At 30.8% G+C, this 16,462-nt stretch overlaps 4 non-coding genes across 4 annotated transcripts; all 4 read right to left on the reverse strand.

Moving 5' to 3' along the window:
• Positions 1-2,012: 2,012 nt before the first annotated feature.
• Trnaq-cug (transfer RNA glutamine (anticodon CUG)) lies at positions 2,013-2,084 on the reverse strand. Its single transcript has one exon. It is a non-coding gene; the product is annotated as a tRNA-Gln (tRNA).
• Positions 2,085-2,149: 65 nt separating this feature from the next.
• Positions 2,150-2,221, reverse strand: Trnaq-uug (transfer RNA glutamine (anticodon UUG)). Its single transcript has one exon. It is a non-coding gene; the product is annotated as a tRNA-Gln (tRNA).
• Positions 2,222-2,289: 68 nt separating this feature from the next.
• On the reverse strand, positions 2,290-2,361 carry Trnaq-uug (transfer RNA glutamine (anticodon UUG)). Its single transcript has one exon. It is a non-coding gene; the product is annotated as a tRNA-Gln (tRNA).
• Positions 2,362-2,429: 68 nt separating this feature from the next.
• Positions 2,430-2,501, reverse strand: Trnaq-uug (transfer RNA glutamine (anticodon UUG)). Its single transcript has one exon. It is a non-coding gene; the product is annotated as a tRNA-Gln (tRNA).
• Positions 2,502-16,462: the final 13,961 nt, after the last annotated feature.

The following is a 16,462-nucleotide window of genomic DNA, read 5'->3' on the forward strand; positions in this document are numbered from 1 at the left end:
TAGCAGCAACAAAATCCTTCTTAAGGCCGATGTCAGATTATGCGTTTTGACCGGATGCGTTTCTGCCGCATCCGGTGAAAACGCATAGTGTGACAGATCGGTCCGGTTGCGTTGGAAACGGATGCGTTTTGAGTCATCGGTACGCGCTTACAAACTGAACCAGACTAAACGCATAGTGTGACAGGTCGGTCCGGTTGCGTTGGAAACGGATGCGTTTTCACCGCATCCGGTCAAAACGCATAATGTGGCATCGGCCTTACAAAGTTAATAATACGCATAAATAAGAAGAATCATTATTGTAATTTTACAAGTTAATATCTTTATCATCTCAGCTTATACTTACACCGCATCCCTCGGTAGACCGCAAGCTATAGTAGAAACCCGACTGTAGACCGCATACTATAGTAGCACCAAAACTTTTTAGTTACTCTTACTTTTATTACTAAAAGTTTTGTTTATTTTTAAGTTACTTGTTTCTTCTTTGTTCTTCAACACAAGAAACGAACAAAGTAATTTCATAAAAAAGAACTTTTTGATACATGTCAACAGAGATAAAATGTTAATATTTTGCCTGTCACAGAAAAAATCATTTTTGCCACAGAGTAAAACAAGATATTTCAACTATATTATTTATCTATGGGCAAACTGCATTAAATGCAATGGCCTACCCCGAACGGACAAACGATACGAGTGGCCTGTGACGTCAGACCACAGGTCTCGCTTTTGAAGTTGTTTAAAACGGAAATTTTAGGCGCGGAATTTTGATTAGATGTTGTACGTACACTATTCATTGTTAAGACGTAATATTTTGAATATAACATTTTAAAACATAAATTAACAATTTTATGCAAAAAAAATTTTAGTGCAAGTTCCCTATTGTGTCTAGAGCCGGCCGTAGGAGTAATAAGAAAAGAAACTGTCGGAGGGTGACAGTTATTTTGTATTCGGATCCAGGTTCTTTAGAGCCAGCTGGCTATAGGCAGAAGCATTTTGTAGCTGATCCTCTTCTGCAAAGATAAATAGCTCTGTTATTGCCTTGTATTCCCCATACTCATGTTGTACTTTTATGTTTCGTGAGAATGTATATCGCGTTATAAAGCTCATAACAAGACAGTAATATGGCATTAACATTTTCGTTTCTATTTTATAGAATTTTTTTATCACATTTTTATTAAATATGATTTGCGATGTTAAGACACAATGACAACCTCTCGTTGATTTCGCCGTAGGATTAGTTTCATGTAGACTTTGAATATCAAATCGTTAACAAATTTTGAAATTTCAAACGCGCGAAAAAATATTGTTGATGTTTACATGATTTAAATTAATTGTTGGGTACTATAAATTGATTTCCTTTTGAATAAAAGTTGGAGTCAATGTTGCATAAAAATTTGTAAAAAAAATCTGCTGATTGGGTATCTACAATTGCATTCTTTTCCACGTAGTAAATATTATGGATTGAAGCTTGTGGTTTAACCACATATAACAAAAATTGTTCTATTTGTAGTGACCACTTTAAAAAAGACGATTACATTACTGCAAATTAGTCATTTATAGTAATGATACTTAATTAAAGTCTCAATTTTTTTCATATTATATCACATGGACTAAAACATAATCTGTGTTATTTATACACAATTTTTTATAAGATTATTAAATTAGCTACTATATATTTTTACTATATATTATTTACATAATGGTAAAAGACGTTTGCAAAAGTTAGTAATCCCATCGATTATTCTGATGTTCCTTTACAATTTTCCATACAACATCGATGCCACTTTTATTCAAACGTGAAGATTCCATGTTAGTAATTTTATAGTACCCAACAATTAATCTAATATGTAAACATAAACAATATTTTTCGTTAGTGTTTAAAATTTCAAAATTTGACAACGATTTAACATTAAAAACCCACATTAAACTAGTTCTGCCGAAATCTACGAGAGGTCGTCATTGTGACTTACCGTCGTGAATAACAACTCATTTATTTTAAAAACAAAAAACATTAAAGGTCCCACCGAGATTTGAACTCGGATCGCTGGATTCAGAGTCCAGAGTGCTAACCATTACACCATGGAACCGATGCAAATAAGAATCCTGAGATTTTTGAATCACAGGTAACGTTTGATACAAGAAAATTTTTATGAGGTCCCACCGAGATTTGAACTCGGATCGCTGGATTCAAAGTCCAGAGTGCTAACCATTACACCATGGAACCGATGGAAATTATAATATACCTGAGAATTTCGTTTCACAGGTCACGTTTGACACAAGAAAATTTTTATGAGGTCCCACCGAGATTTGAACTCGGATCGCTGGATTCAAAGTCCAGAGTGCTAACCATTACACCATGGAACCGATGGAAATTATAATATACCTGAGAATTTCGTTTCACAGGTCACGTTTGACACAAGAAAATTTTTATGAGGTCCCACCGAGATTTGAACTCGGATCGCTGGATTCAAAGTCCAGAGTGCTAACCATTACACCATGGAACCGATGGAAATTATAATATACCTGAGAATTTTGTGTCACAGTAACGTTTAATATGTACAAGAAAATATTCATGAGGTCCCACCGAGATTTGAACTCGGATCGCTGGATTCAAAGTCAAGAGTGCCAAGAATGCATTATACCATGGAACCTATATTAGTAATTAAAATTAAGATATAATCGTTTAATAATGACTCATTTCAAAACTAAGCGCGTTAAAATATAAAGTGTATACCTACGGTAAGTATAATCCTTAATCCGCATATTATAATTATATCTTTTGACCTTTAAACTATTTTTTGGCCACCGGTGAAGCATTTTATGAACGAAATAAATATTAATTTACTTTATTAATGTCTATAAACACTGAGTGAAAAATACACATAGTTTTAAAAGTTATGCATCGCCTAAAATTATGCTCACTTTCATAATTGAATTTTTCGTGAACAGATTAACGGATTCCGCTATTTTTGTATTATTTTAGATTTTTGTTCGGTATTTGGTATTTACACAGTTAAACAAAGGTTCACTCAAACTTCTTTTTTGAATGGGTTGCATGTGTGAGTCCATACTATTTTACTACTCTACTTTTACTACTCTTTTTTTAACTTATACCGGGTGGAAGAAAACAAATGTTTTTCTTATGTTAAGTTTGAGACACCCTGTAGGGGGGACAAGGCATGATTATACACCGAAATCGTATTCCTTACCTTTTCACCTCATTCATTCTCTCTGAGTGGCCTAGGCACCGCAGCCTGCTTATTTTGATATACCTACCATCACTAGGCTCACTATAAAGACGGTAAAGCTCATAATTATAGCGTCCACGCCGTAATCCGTTTCCCTACACGCCTTATATAAATATGTCTGGGCATTCTACCTTCAAAACACCTAACCGTTCTTCAACATTTTTGTTATCGTCTACGTTTCTTACGCGTAAGTGATAACGGGCTGATTAGAGTTCTGTTTATCAATATTTTTGTTCTTTTTGTGACTATGTTTGTTGTTTAAAGTTTATTTTTTAATCCATAGTACGCTCTATTTGTCAGATGTATACGTCTGTTAATTTTTGCAGTTACTGTAATACTTTGGTTGATTAGATGAACTCTCTTACTCCTTCGAAAGTATGTGTTCCAACCGTTAGATTTTCGGGTTTTGCTACTTGATTATTATTTGTTATCTTCATTTACTAAGTTTTATTAGTATTAACGTGTAGCCCCATTCTTTTGCTGCTGCTTCCAATGCCGTCAACGATTGAACCAGTTCCGCCTTTCTTCTTGCTATGATACCAATGTCGTCTGCATACATTAGTATTTGTGCAGTACAGACCTATTAATAATGGTCCCTCTTGTTGATATTCCAGATTCTCTAATAGTATTGTCTAGGACAATGTTAAGACATTGCAACGTTCCTGTTTTTTGTGAAAAATTTCTCATTTGTGTTCAAAATTTTTCTGATGGATGAGAGGAGTGTGTAACGTTACAAAGTCACATCTTTGATATTTTATTTTTAAATAATTATTTTACTTTATTTTCTTTAATATTTCATTAAAAAAATTTTTATTCTATTTGTTTTACCAGTTTTCTTCGTTAAAAACTCGTTGGCGCCCTCTTTTATTATCCTTTTTTATTATCTTCTATTTAATATATCTCTTTTCATCTAAAATCTCAATCATCATACTGAACGCATCCCGTATATTCTTACTATCTAGAGATACCTGTCTTAATACGGAACATGCCTGCTACTTCATACGTACTTGGTCGTCATTTCAAATGTCGTTTTCAATGACAGTGACACTTCATCTCTACCCGCTGACAAACTGAAAATGGAAGAGAAGCAGTGTCACTCATTAAAAACGACATTTGAAATGACCCCACGGGCCCCACATTCGGGCCCCACGTTGGGCGCCAGTGAAACGAAAAGAGGCGTTGGACTTTCCCAGCTAATTGAAATAATATTCGAAAATATTATTTCAATCATTCAAGATAGCCATCGTTCACCCCAGCCTAGCTCAGTCGCTCGGGGTGTGTGTTCGTCTTGTCCTAATCTTAGAAATAAACTTTGAAAATTTGGAATGGAAGCAAACAAAGCAGTATTTTTAACCAATCATGTTTATTGTTCAAAAAAGATATAATAAAAATGTGACTTATTAATTGTATTAACAAATATATTCAAATTCTTGCCAAAAACTAAAAATTTGTAGATTATACTTATGGCTTTGGTATCGGTTCGATGGTAACTTCTTGATGTCGAATGGTACTGCTATTTCTGCAACTGGCGCTGTGGATCTAAGTGCTGTATTCCATCAGGTTTACGGATGTTGGTCGTTGCAGCCTTGGTGATGTGGTTACCGTTCAGATGAAACGATCGTCGTTGTTGTATCGCCGGCGATTTGAGGATGCTTGAAGCTCCCGGAGGGAGAAAAGTGGTTTTATTCCCAAAAACTATAAGATAAAGACACATATCAATCATCAAGAAGAAAAACCAAAAACGAGCCTTTGCCAAATAATCGTAAAGAGTAGAAATTGGCGAAGGAATAAAATAAAATTAATAGTGACGGAATAGTTAAATGATTTTATTACTAAACGTGCATATATGTAAATTAAAAGATATATTTAAAGCTAAAATATCAGAACACATGCTTTGGTTTTGGAGGTTAGGTTAGATATAAAAAATATTAGAAAAACTGTTTGAAAAACTCACCCCAAAAGAATACTAATTGTGGATGGAAAATGTTTTAATATTGGAATTACATGCCTATTAAAGGAATAATTCTTCCCTTCCATTTTCAGTTTGTCAGCGGGTAGGGATGAAGTGTCACTGTCATTGAAAACGGCATTTGAAACGACGACTAAGTACTTATGAAGTAGCAGGCATGTTCCGTATTAAGACAGATATCTTTAGATAGTAAGAATATACGGGGTGCGTTCAGTATGATGATTGAGATTTTAGATGAAAAGAGATATATTAAATAGAAGATAATAAAAGAGGGCGCCAACGAGTTTTTAACGAAGAAAACTGGTAAAACAAATAGAAGAAAATTATTGTTAATGAAATATTAAAGAAAACAAAGTAAAATAATTATTTAAAAATAAAATATCAAACATGTGGCGTTTGTAACGTTACAACACGATATGCTATCCCCCTTGTACAGGACTTATATTATCATTCCAAAATAAAAGCAACTCATATTCATTTAATTTTTAAATATCTTAAAACAAACATTGACTGTTGTTGTAAATAACTAGGTGACACAAATTTCCCAATATAATGCACTTGTTTCAAGATCACCTTAGTCAGCTATTTTGATATAATTATTTCATTAGGTCGAATCGTGTCAACAATCATAATAAACAATTGGGATTGATTATAGATACGTAACAAGTAAAGAAAGAGATCATTCATTATTCAGCATTCATTATTCAACCATCAAGGTAGTTATAGCATAGAATTTCGTCCACCAACTTGTTACTGATAATAAGTAGTAGTGTTCAATAAATAAAGTATGAACAAATAGTGTATTCCTAACAACCAACCCTCTTCTCAGAGTAACTACCCCATTACGAAACGTATTCTATTATATGGCGACCTGGAGAGACGAACTGGACTTCTGAGGTAGGGAACAGGAAAGATGGCGAGCTTCTATAATTGGAAGAGAAGGAAAAAATTGGTAGATGGAGTATGAGATGGATTTGGAGAGACCTAGCCGCAGGGTAGAAATGGTAGATGTCGGCAGGAATGAAGTTCGGAGTCTTGGGACCACGCCCAGCTTCAAGAGGACTTGGAAACCAAATAGACAGTAGTGGACAATGACAATAGTGAATGTGAGTAACTCTTAACTATTTTTTTAAATTGCATACAGTCTCACAGACACGTACAAATTTTCTTTTAGTAAATAGAATGCATAATATATAATTATTATGGAAGTATTAGGGTAATTATTTTTTATTACAATTAGTAAATTAGGTCTAGTTTTCATAATATTCGTTTCAAGAAACATTAACTTGACAAGTTACTTGATATTTTAACTACATAAGTGATGTTATATTTTATTTTTTGAAAATAGATGAACTTTGATTTAAATACCTAGATAGAACTTTTAAAAGTGTTTACGATTTTTTTATTTACATAATAGCTATTTTTAACTCAATACGAGTACATATTATACATAAATCTATTTTTAACTTGAACGGATTAAAATGCTATATCAGGCTTTTATTTGGCATAATATTATACTTTTGTTACCTGACCCTGAACGAGTCAGAAATACATACATGAGGAATTTGCTGAATAGAGTTTTACGCATTACATAAGACATAAAAATTACTGAAATTTTACACTAGGAAAGGTGAATTAGAAATATTTTTAATGGAATTACGATAATGAAGATTGAAAGAATTTTTTTTACAAAGGACAAGGCAAAGAGAAGAATCCTAAAAAGGTAAATAAAAAAACATGAAGATGACAAAGAAAATAAAATTATTTATGTACAAGGATATACAAGAATTTTTATGCAATGATTTTAAGAAGAAAAGAAAGTAATGACGTAAGAAGAAAATAAAGACATACAAGTTATAATGACGTAAGGAAGATATATATGACAAGGAAACCCCATTGGAGGAAAAAGACAAAAGAATATGGACAATTAAGCCTTAAAAATTATCATAATGAAGGACAAGTTTTAAGGATAATTTAAAGAAGATTTGACTACAAAAGATTAGGAAACCGAATAATTAAAAAGAATTTTATACAGTAAAAAGTACTATTTAAGAAGAATACGTTTTATTGCTTCAAGTACATGTAGATATTTAGTACCTATAATATTAAGTTACTTTAATTTTTTTTTAAGGTAAACTAACTTTAAATTCTATAATATAAATATACTTATTTAAGCCAAATGAAGTCATGTAAGACTGTATCTCAATTAGAGAAATAGAGACTATTTTTTATGACGTAAAAGTGAATATTCGTGTGAAGAAACTGAACTTATATTTAATTAGTGTCAAAAAATAAACTATTTTTAGCTATTGTAAGTTTTTCTCGTTCGTAATTTTTATGTAAATATTTTGTGTGTACCCGGGCCCAGAAACAGATTTAGAATTAGGATTTAAATTTTTCCTTATGGTCAGGAGATTTTAATCGATTTTTTTTAACAGAATATAGTCTATTTTTATTAACACTTTCTTTCGGATTTTTTTTTTCTCATAATTGAATGCTTGAAGTTTTTTGATACCGATAAAGATCGTTTGATACGATTAAGATCGTTGATTTTAACTTTTTTTTAATATCGGTCGAATTCTAATATAAATATGATTTTTAAATGTTTTATGATGATTAATTAATGAGATAACTGATTTCTTTAATATATTAAAAGCATAATTAATATGAGACAATCTAGACAAAACAAAAAAAAACACAATCTTGTCAAGAAAAAAGGTACAAAATGAAGATCAGAAGATTTTAGCATACCCAATTTTTGTTTTGAAGTAATCCTATTCTCAACTAAGGGGGAGCAGTAGGTTCAAATAGGAATTTAGGGATGCGAGACGTAGATGATTTTTAAGCGCACAACTATCCATTGTCTTTTTGGAACAAACCTTCTCACGACTAAGGACGTGCAAAAGGAGCGGAAGCAAATTCAAGGGTATAAAGTTGCGAAAAACTACCCATCAAGTAGGTAGGGGTTAGAAAATGAAGAATTATGAAATAATACGAATATAGGAAGGAAGATACATGATATATAAAGTAAGTGATAAAGAAATCATGAAGAAATATGAAGAAGAAGATTTTTGTTTATTATTACACGACGAAGAAAGTACTAAGTATAAAGAAAATGAAAATATGTATTAGTAAAGTACCAGACAAGAAGAAGAGGAAGAAAACGGAGAAATTTTTTTAATTGAAGAATATGTAAAAGGTCAGAAAATCAAATAATTATGTTAAAAGTGAAAGAAGTATAATTAAAAAGTAAGTTCAAATGTAAGAATTAAAGTTATAATTTTATTTTAAGTAGGGAAAAGGTAAAATATACATTACAATTTCTGAGTGTAGAATTTCGCGAGATATACGGAAGTAATAAGTAAGAATAGACGATGTTTGAGGACTAATTTTTTTATAGGGTAATAAGTTGTATATTTGTATATATCATATTTGTATTTTATATTTGTATATATTTGGATAAATCTTTAACACAGTAATGAGTTGGTGACGTTGTTTAGAAAAATTTTCTTCTTTGTCGGAAAGGCAGAGAAAATAAGGTACATCTCTCAGAAAATTTTTCTTGTAAGGGTAGTGGATGTACAGGACTTATATTATCATTCCAAAATAAAAGCAACTCATATTCATTTAATTTTTAAATATCTTAAAACAAACATTGACTGTTGTTGTAAATAACTAGGTGACACAAATTTCCCAATATAATGCACTTGTTTCAAGATCACCTTAGTCAGCTATTTTGATATAATTATTTCATTAGGTCGAATCGTGTCAACAATCATAATAAACAATTGGGATTGATTATAGATACGTAACAAGTAAAGAAAGAGATCATTCATTATTCAGCATTCATTATTCAACCATCAAGGTAGTTATAACATAGACTTTCGTCCACCAACTTGTTACTGATAATAAGTAGTAGTGTTCAATAAATAAAGTATGAACAAATAGTGTATTCCTAACAACCAACCCTCTTCTCAGAGTAACTACCCCATTACGAAACGTATTCTATTATACCCTGTCGAAGTCCTATTCGTGTCTGAAAAATTATTGATACTCCGTCCTGCACTCTAACCTTACACTCGACTGTTGAGATCGTTGCTTTCACCAATTTTCCCCTTTATTTTGTTTAATTTTTCTATCTATATGAAGTGTATTGGGATATTAAATTCGACCATGGCTTTGTATAATGCCATTCTGTCTACACTCTCATAGGCATCTAAAATCCACAATCATCTTACAGGGCCATATTTTTTTGAGGAAAAGTTAACTGCTCCTCGTTAACTGGAGTTTCTTCAGGATTAGCGATATTACAGCTGCAGCTGAATCAGCTATTTTCATATGTAAATGATTTGTGGTTAACGTTTTCCCAGGTAGATAGATAAGTAGGAGGGAATCTATCGAGTGGCTACCAAGGGATCCAGATTTGCTAGAATTTTTAATGGGAATATTTGAAGACAAAAGTATATTAAAGTATTTTAAAACATTAGAAAAGAATTTACCGTCTTTCTAATTGAATCATTGCTGAAGGTCATCGATTTCAACATTTCTTATAATTCGATTGTATTTTACTAAACACTTATTATAAATTGTTGCAAAGGCCATTAGGTGACCTTTCAAATGAGGTATCCTGTGACATCGGTTTGCAATTAAAACATCGTCAATTAGCTCATAATAATTAAGGCCATTTAAAAATTAAAATTTGAGGTGTTTTAGGAATTTTTTTAAGTCGCATAGTTTTGAAATAATTAATTTATTCCATAGATTTGCATCACACTATATATTACTAGTAGATCCCCACAATATCATTTTTTTCGTAAAAACTAGCTTTACAAATCTACTTCTATAAGAAAAAAACTTAAAACTATCAATTTCGCCCCACTTTACACGACAGTAACTTGCCAAATATGATTAAAATGCAGAAGGATTGATTATCTAACTATTGGCTTATCCTTATAATATTAAGATGTTTTTTTATTTTTAATAGCACTAAATTTTAGTTTAGAAATGCTTCAAATATCAAAAACAATATGCCGCTGGCAAATAACGTTTCATTTATTATTTGTAATTAATGACTAAAGTCACGCTATATTTATGATGCGCTATGTCCTAAAAAATATTATGAAGCAAATCTTTTTTCATCATTTATTTGTACATATTATTATAAGACCAAAAAAATATAATTTATATCACCAATAAAGCTGTTATTATTAGAATAGGTTAAAAGTGACTGTAAAATTAGCAAAAGTAAAAGTTTTTTCTGTCCTTGAGCATTTAAGAGGAAACAGTAGCGATCAACAGGTGGCGAAAGCGCGTTCCAAGATTGCGGCTGTAATTTTGAATATTTTTTCGAGATATTTGGCACACGTATTCGTAATATAATAAAGAATGGCGGTACAGAGCCCAATTTAAAAAATATATTAACATGTGGAAATTACTCTGTAATTAAATACAATATTAAAAAAACGACCCTGTACCGCCATTAAGAAGAACAAAAAAATACACTTTCTTCAAATAAACTTTTTTATCCGATGCCTAGATTTTGTGTCATTTTGGAACTACTAAAATTTTTTATTTTATTAGTAGTTCCAAAATGACACAAAATCTAGGCATCGGATAAAAAAGTTTATTTGAAGAAAGTATATTTTTTTGTTCTTCTTAATGGCGGTACAGGCTTGTTTTTTTAATATTGCATTTAATTACAGAGTAATTTCCACATATTAATATATTTTTCAAATTGAGCTCTGTACCGCCATTCTTTATTATATTACGAATACGTGTGCCAAATATCTCGAAAACATATTCAAAATTACAGCGGCAATCTTGGAACGCGTTTTGGCTACCTGTTGATCGCTACTGTATCACCTTAAATCCCTCTCCCCTATTTGACATTTTGTTATCCTCAAGAAATTTTTTGTTATTATTTTAAAATGTAGATATGACATAAATTATAATACATATATGTACTATAATTTATAATTACTTATATTATGCGAACTTAAGTATGCGAGAGTAAAGATAGCAACTAAAAATATAAAAACTTTGTATTCTTTATACACTAAAACTAAGCAAAAATTTAACATTCTTGAAAAATGCAATGTTGTATACTCCAAATCTTGTACAAACTTCGATTTAGTTTATATTTGAGAAACTAGTAGAAATCTATCTGGTCGCCTCATATCTTACAAAAGTGAATGTAAAATTCTTAAACCATCATGTGCCTTAGCAGAACATGTTAATTCAAAATAACCACATTATGAATTTTCTTGATCCAAAAATATTAAAATTGGAAAAAAATCCTTTGTAAAATACCTTTTACAAAGGATTTTTTCCAATTTTGTGATTGATGGTATACAGCAAACTACAGGAAAAACATTTCTTTTTCTTTGTGGATTTTCAAAAATATTAAACACAGAAGAAAACAAACATAAACGTACTTTTCATGATGTGGTTTATATCAGCAAGGGTTCTAACACAATTAACAAAAAATCTGAAATTGATAATCTTAGTAAAATTTATAATAGGTAATATCAAAAAACACTAGTCAACAAATAAACAAAAAACTTTTGCGACAGATGTTAAAATGGCTCTACCGTGGAGTTTAAAGCGCCCTGAATGCGAATTCAAACACTAAAATTTTCCACCACATACCTATAGATTTTAAGTTATCTTCTTCAAAAAGTGCCGTGAATTTCTGCGCAGGGGTCCACGCGTACATTGTCTGGTCAGGTGAAATGTTAGATTTTGAGTTATAAAATGCATTAAATATTGCTGTTTATTACAAAAATTCTTTATGTATATACACATAAGTTCAGAACTAGAAACAAAAACTATAGTAAGTCTTTTGTACACAATTTTGTGCATATCCCAATTTTCCCATAAAACTATGTGGATTAACACGAACACACATTTTATCCTGCATAGTAAAATACTAGGATAGCTCCTCCTTACGGTTCCTAAATATTATAAGTGTTACTGGCTAGTAAATTCCATTAAAAAAAATCCATTATTGTAATCTAGAACCTAGAGTTAAGCATGTCCTTCGGACAAGTGAAGGTCTCGAACTAAATCATGTAATTCAGCTTATTGGATGCAGTAAGGTGCTTTTCGTCGCTTTCGTGAAAATAAGAATCATTCTTTTCAGATACATCATCGGGTTTACTTTTATCGCCACACATTTCCAAATCTTCCTCCCAATTTGCCGTGGGTACTGGAACTGGTAAATCTTCTCCATGGAAAACCGGCTTTATTGCTGAGATAATATCTGGATATTCAATTTTATACTTGCTTTTCCTTGAAAACACAGACACTTTTGCCATGTAGGAGTAACAGTCGTTAAAACGGTTTAGAACTATATAAGTTTAAATGGGTAGGTTTACTGGTTAAGGATTACCTTTGGTTTATTCCTTATTTAAATGTTAATGTGTTATTCGTAGACATTAGATATCCCAGTGTTGTCAAATTATGCACAATTTTTAGAAAAAATGTTAATTTGATAACATCACTCCCCGATATATTACAAATGACTGTTTTAAACAAAATTTTAGTAAAATATTCATTACGTATTTTTTATGGGAAATAAGCCACAATTATACTAAAAAATGAATTTATTAACGTTTCGAAGCCCAAATCGGGTTTCGTTGTCAAAATACAAAATACTATTAAAATAAAACAAACATGTTGTTGCTAAGTAAAAAAATTCTTCTAATAATTTATTTAATCTGAGTCATTTATATTGGCAATTTAGACGTATATTATACATTTTAAAGTAGAAGACTTTAAAATGATATCGCCAATATTTATGAGTTGCGTTCCTGGGACGACTTTACTAAAAGATAGTTCATTCGATTACATGAAATCAATCCCAACTCAAGAATATCCGTCGCAAAAAATCATAGCATGTGATCTGTCTTTAAAAAGACAACCAAATGCAACGATGACAGTAAAATTCTCGCGTTAGAGATTCCATAGTAAATCACGAGGGAAAACCAGGAAAAAACCTCGTGATACTATCCCGACATCGTAAGTATTTGGTCTTACATTTAATCTACCTTCAAAAAAAAAAAAAAAACTAATACCAAATTCTGACTTTAATATGTTTAAATTATAAATAATATTAATATTACATAGATATACAATAAGTAATACTAAAATATAAAATTTGTACTAACTCGATATGTTATTGACTTACTAATCGTGGTATTTTCTTTCTATTGACTTCCTCTTTCAGTATGGCTAACCACATCCTACTGCATTCTACCGAGGAATTTGCGACACAATTGGTTTCATTTAGCATAATTAGAGCCTAAATATTAATTATTAATAAATTAATGACACCTCATTACAGTAAGACACCACATTTTTATGGAGTACCGAAAATTCATAAAGCGAATATTCCACTTAGACCCATTTGTAGTACCATCAGTTCTCCTTGTAGTGAGCTCTCAAAATTTTTATTAAATATTATAAAACCATTTGCAAATAATAATGACACATTTATAAAAAATACACAACATATTTTAAACAAATTAACAAATATTGAATTTAATCCAAATAATATTTTAGTAAGTTTTGACATAAACAGTTTATTTACAAATGTGCCATTAGATAAAACTTTAAACATAATTAAAACGAAGTTAGAAAATTATAATACATTGACAACTAGGACAAAACTAAATGTATCAGCTATAATGGAGTTATTGACATTATGTACTAATAATACCTATTTTCAACTAAATAATGAATTCTATAAACAAAATTTTGGTCTAGCAATGGGCTCTCCTTTATCTCCATTATTGGCTAATATATTTATGGAGGATTTCGAAACTAATATCATTTCTAAACAAAATTTAAAACCCACAGTATGGTGGAGATATGTAGATGATGTGTTTTCAATATGGCCTCATAGATCAGAATTGTTGGATACATTCCTGAATATTATGAACGATCAAGAAGAGACAATAAAATTTACAATGGAAAAGGAATACAATAACACTTTGCCTTTCCTCGATGTTTTAGTCTCAAAGAAGGATACTGGATATGAGACTCAAGTGTATAGAAAACCAACACACACCAACAGATATCTCAATTACAAATCAAATCACAACATCAACGTTAAAAAGGGAATCATTAAATCCTTATATGATAGAGCCAAAATTACTTGTTCTAACGAAAATTCATTTTTAGAAGAAAAACAATTGTTAACATCTGTTTTATTAAAAAATGATTATCCTTTATCGTTTATAAATAAGGAATTGACAAGATTAGATCGAATGGAACAGAACAACTTAGAACGGGATCCTACAACATTCACAAGAAATAATACGAGGAAAATAACAATACCATATATAAAAGGACTATCCGAGAAACTTAAAACGATAGGAAATAAATTCAACATTTCAACAACATTCAAAACAACAAACACATTGAGATCTATTCTATCTAAAACTAAACCTAACAATGAACAAGAAAGAACAAAGAATTGCATTTATAGAATACCTTGTGAATGCGAACAATTTTATTTAGGTGAAACATCAAGACCATTAAACGTTAGAATAAGTGAACATCAGTCTTATATCAAAAACAGAGAATTTGATAGATCTCAGATATGTCAACACGCATGGGATAATGAACATAGAGTTCAGTGGAGAGATTCAAGTATAGTCCTGAAAGAATCAGATAGTAAAAAGAGAAAAATCAAAGAAGCGGCTCTAATTATGCTAAATGAAACCAATTGTGTCGCAAATTCCTCGGTAGAATGCAGTAGGATGTGGTTACCCATACTGAAAGAGGAAGTCAATAGAAAGAAAATACCACGATTAGTAAGTCAATAACATATCGAGTTAGTACAAATTTTATATTTTAGTATTACTTATTGTATATCTATGTAATATTAATATTATTTATAATTTAAACATATTAAAGTCAGAATTTGGTATTAGTTTTTTTTTGAAGGTAGATTAAATGTAAGACCAAATACTTACGATGTCGGGATAGTATCACGAGGTTTTTTCCTGGTTTTCCCTCGTGATTTACTATGGAATCTCTAACGCGAGAATTTTACTGTCATCGTTGCATTTGGTTGTCTTTTTAAAGACAGATCACATGCTATGATTTTTTGCGACGGATATTCTTGAGTTGGGATTGATTTCATGTAATCGAATGAACTATCTTTTAGTAAAGTCGTCCCAGGAACGCAACTCATAAATATTGGCGATATCATTTTAAAGTCTTCTACTTTAAAATGTATAATATACGTCTGAATTGCCAATATAAATGACTCAGATTAAATAAATTATTAGAAGAATTTTTTTACTTAGCAACAACATGTTTGTTTTATTTTAATAGTATTTTGTATTTTGACAACGAAACCCGATTTGGGCTTCGAAACGTTAATAAATTCATTTTTTAGTATAATTGTGGCTTATTTCCCATAAAAAATACGTAATTATAAAAATGCCACAAGGAAATAGCTTCAGAACAACATTAAAATATTCATAACTCAAAAATCGCAACTCATTTTTTTTAAATCATAACTCAAAAATCTTACGTGTTAGGAACATTTTATCATCATAATCATATTCAAAGAGCAATATTTAACAAAAAAAAGCATATTGCATTCCAGTCGCAAATTAGCTTTAAACTAGTGTAATTAGTCATCTATCATAATAATGTATCAATCTATCATAATCTGTGATAGATAATTATTAGCTATCATCTATCATCTATCATCTATCAAAGTACTATGGGTCTAAGTGTCTGAACGGCTCACAAGTAGGCCCTGGCCCGATGTTCAGCCTGTTTCCAAAAAAAACTGATACGACTGTTAAAGCGTATTTTGTCGAAAATTGAGCAGTGTATTTTGAAAAATAAATACTTATACTGTCACTGGCACTGTCAATCTATTCTGTTCAATCTCAAAAATGGCTCCACATGCTAGAAAAAAACTAAAAGCAAGAATTGCAACGAAATTAGAAGATGATTGGTCACTATCTGCCGTACCGAACCATTTTAACGTAAGCAGAACAACAGTTTTTAATATTAATAAAAGATGGAGAGAACAAGAAACTCTCGAAAAAAAGCAAAGTTCTGGAAGACTAAAAATATCTACCGCTCATTAAGATCGTATGCTGTTGGAGAGATTAGAAGAGAATCCTTTTGAATATGCGAAAACTGCAAATGCAGGAATTCAAAATAATATCAAAATTTAGACCTTAATAATTATTACAATTTATGAATTAACATATCAGTT

Source organism: Diabrotica virgifera, chromosome 1, assembly GCF_917563875.1.
Source record: "Diabrotica virgifera virgifera chromosome 1, PGI_DIABVI_V3a".
Lineage (NCBI taxonomy): Eukaryota > Metazoa > Arthropoda > Insecta > Coleoptera > Chrysomelidae > Diabrotica > Diabrotica virgifera.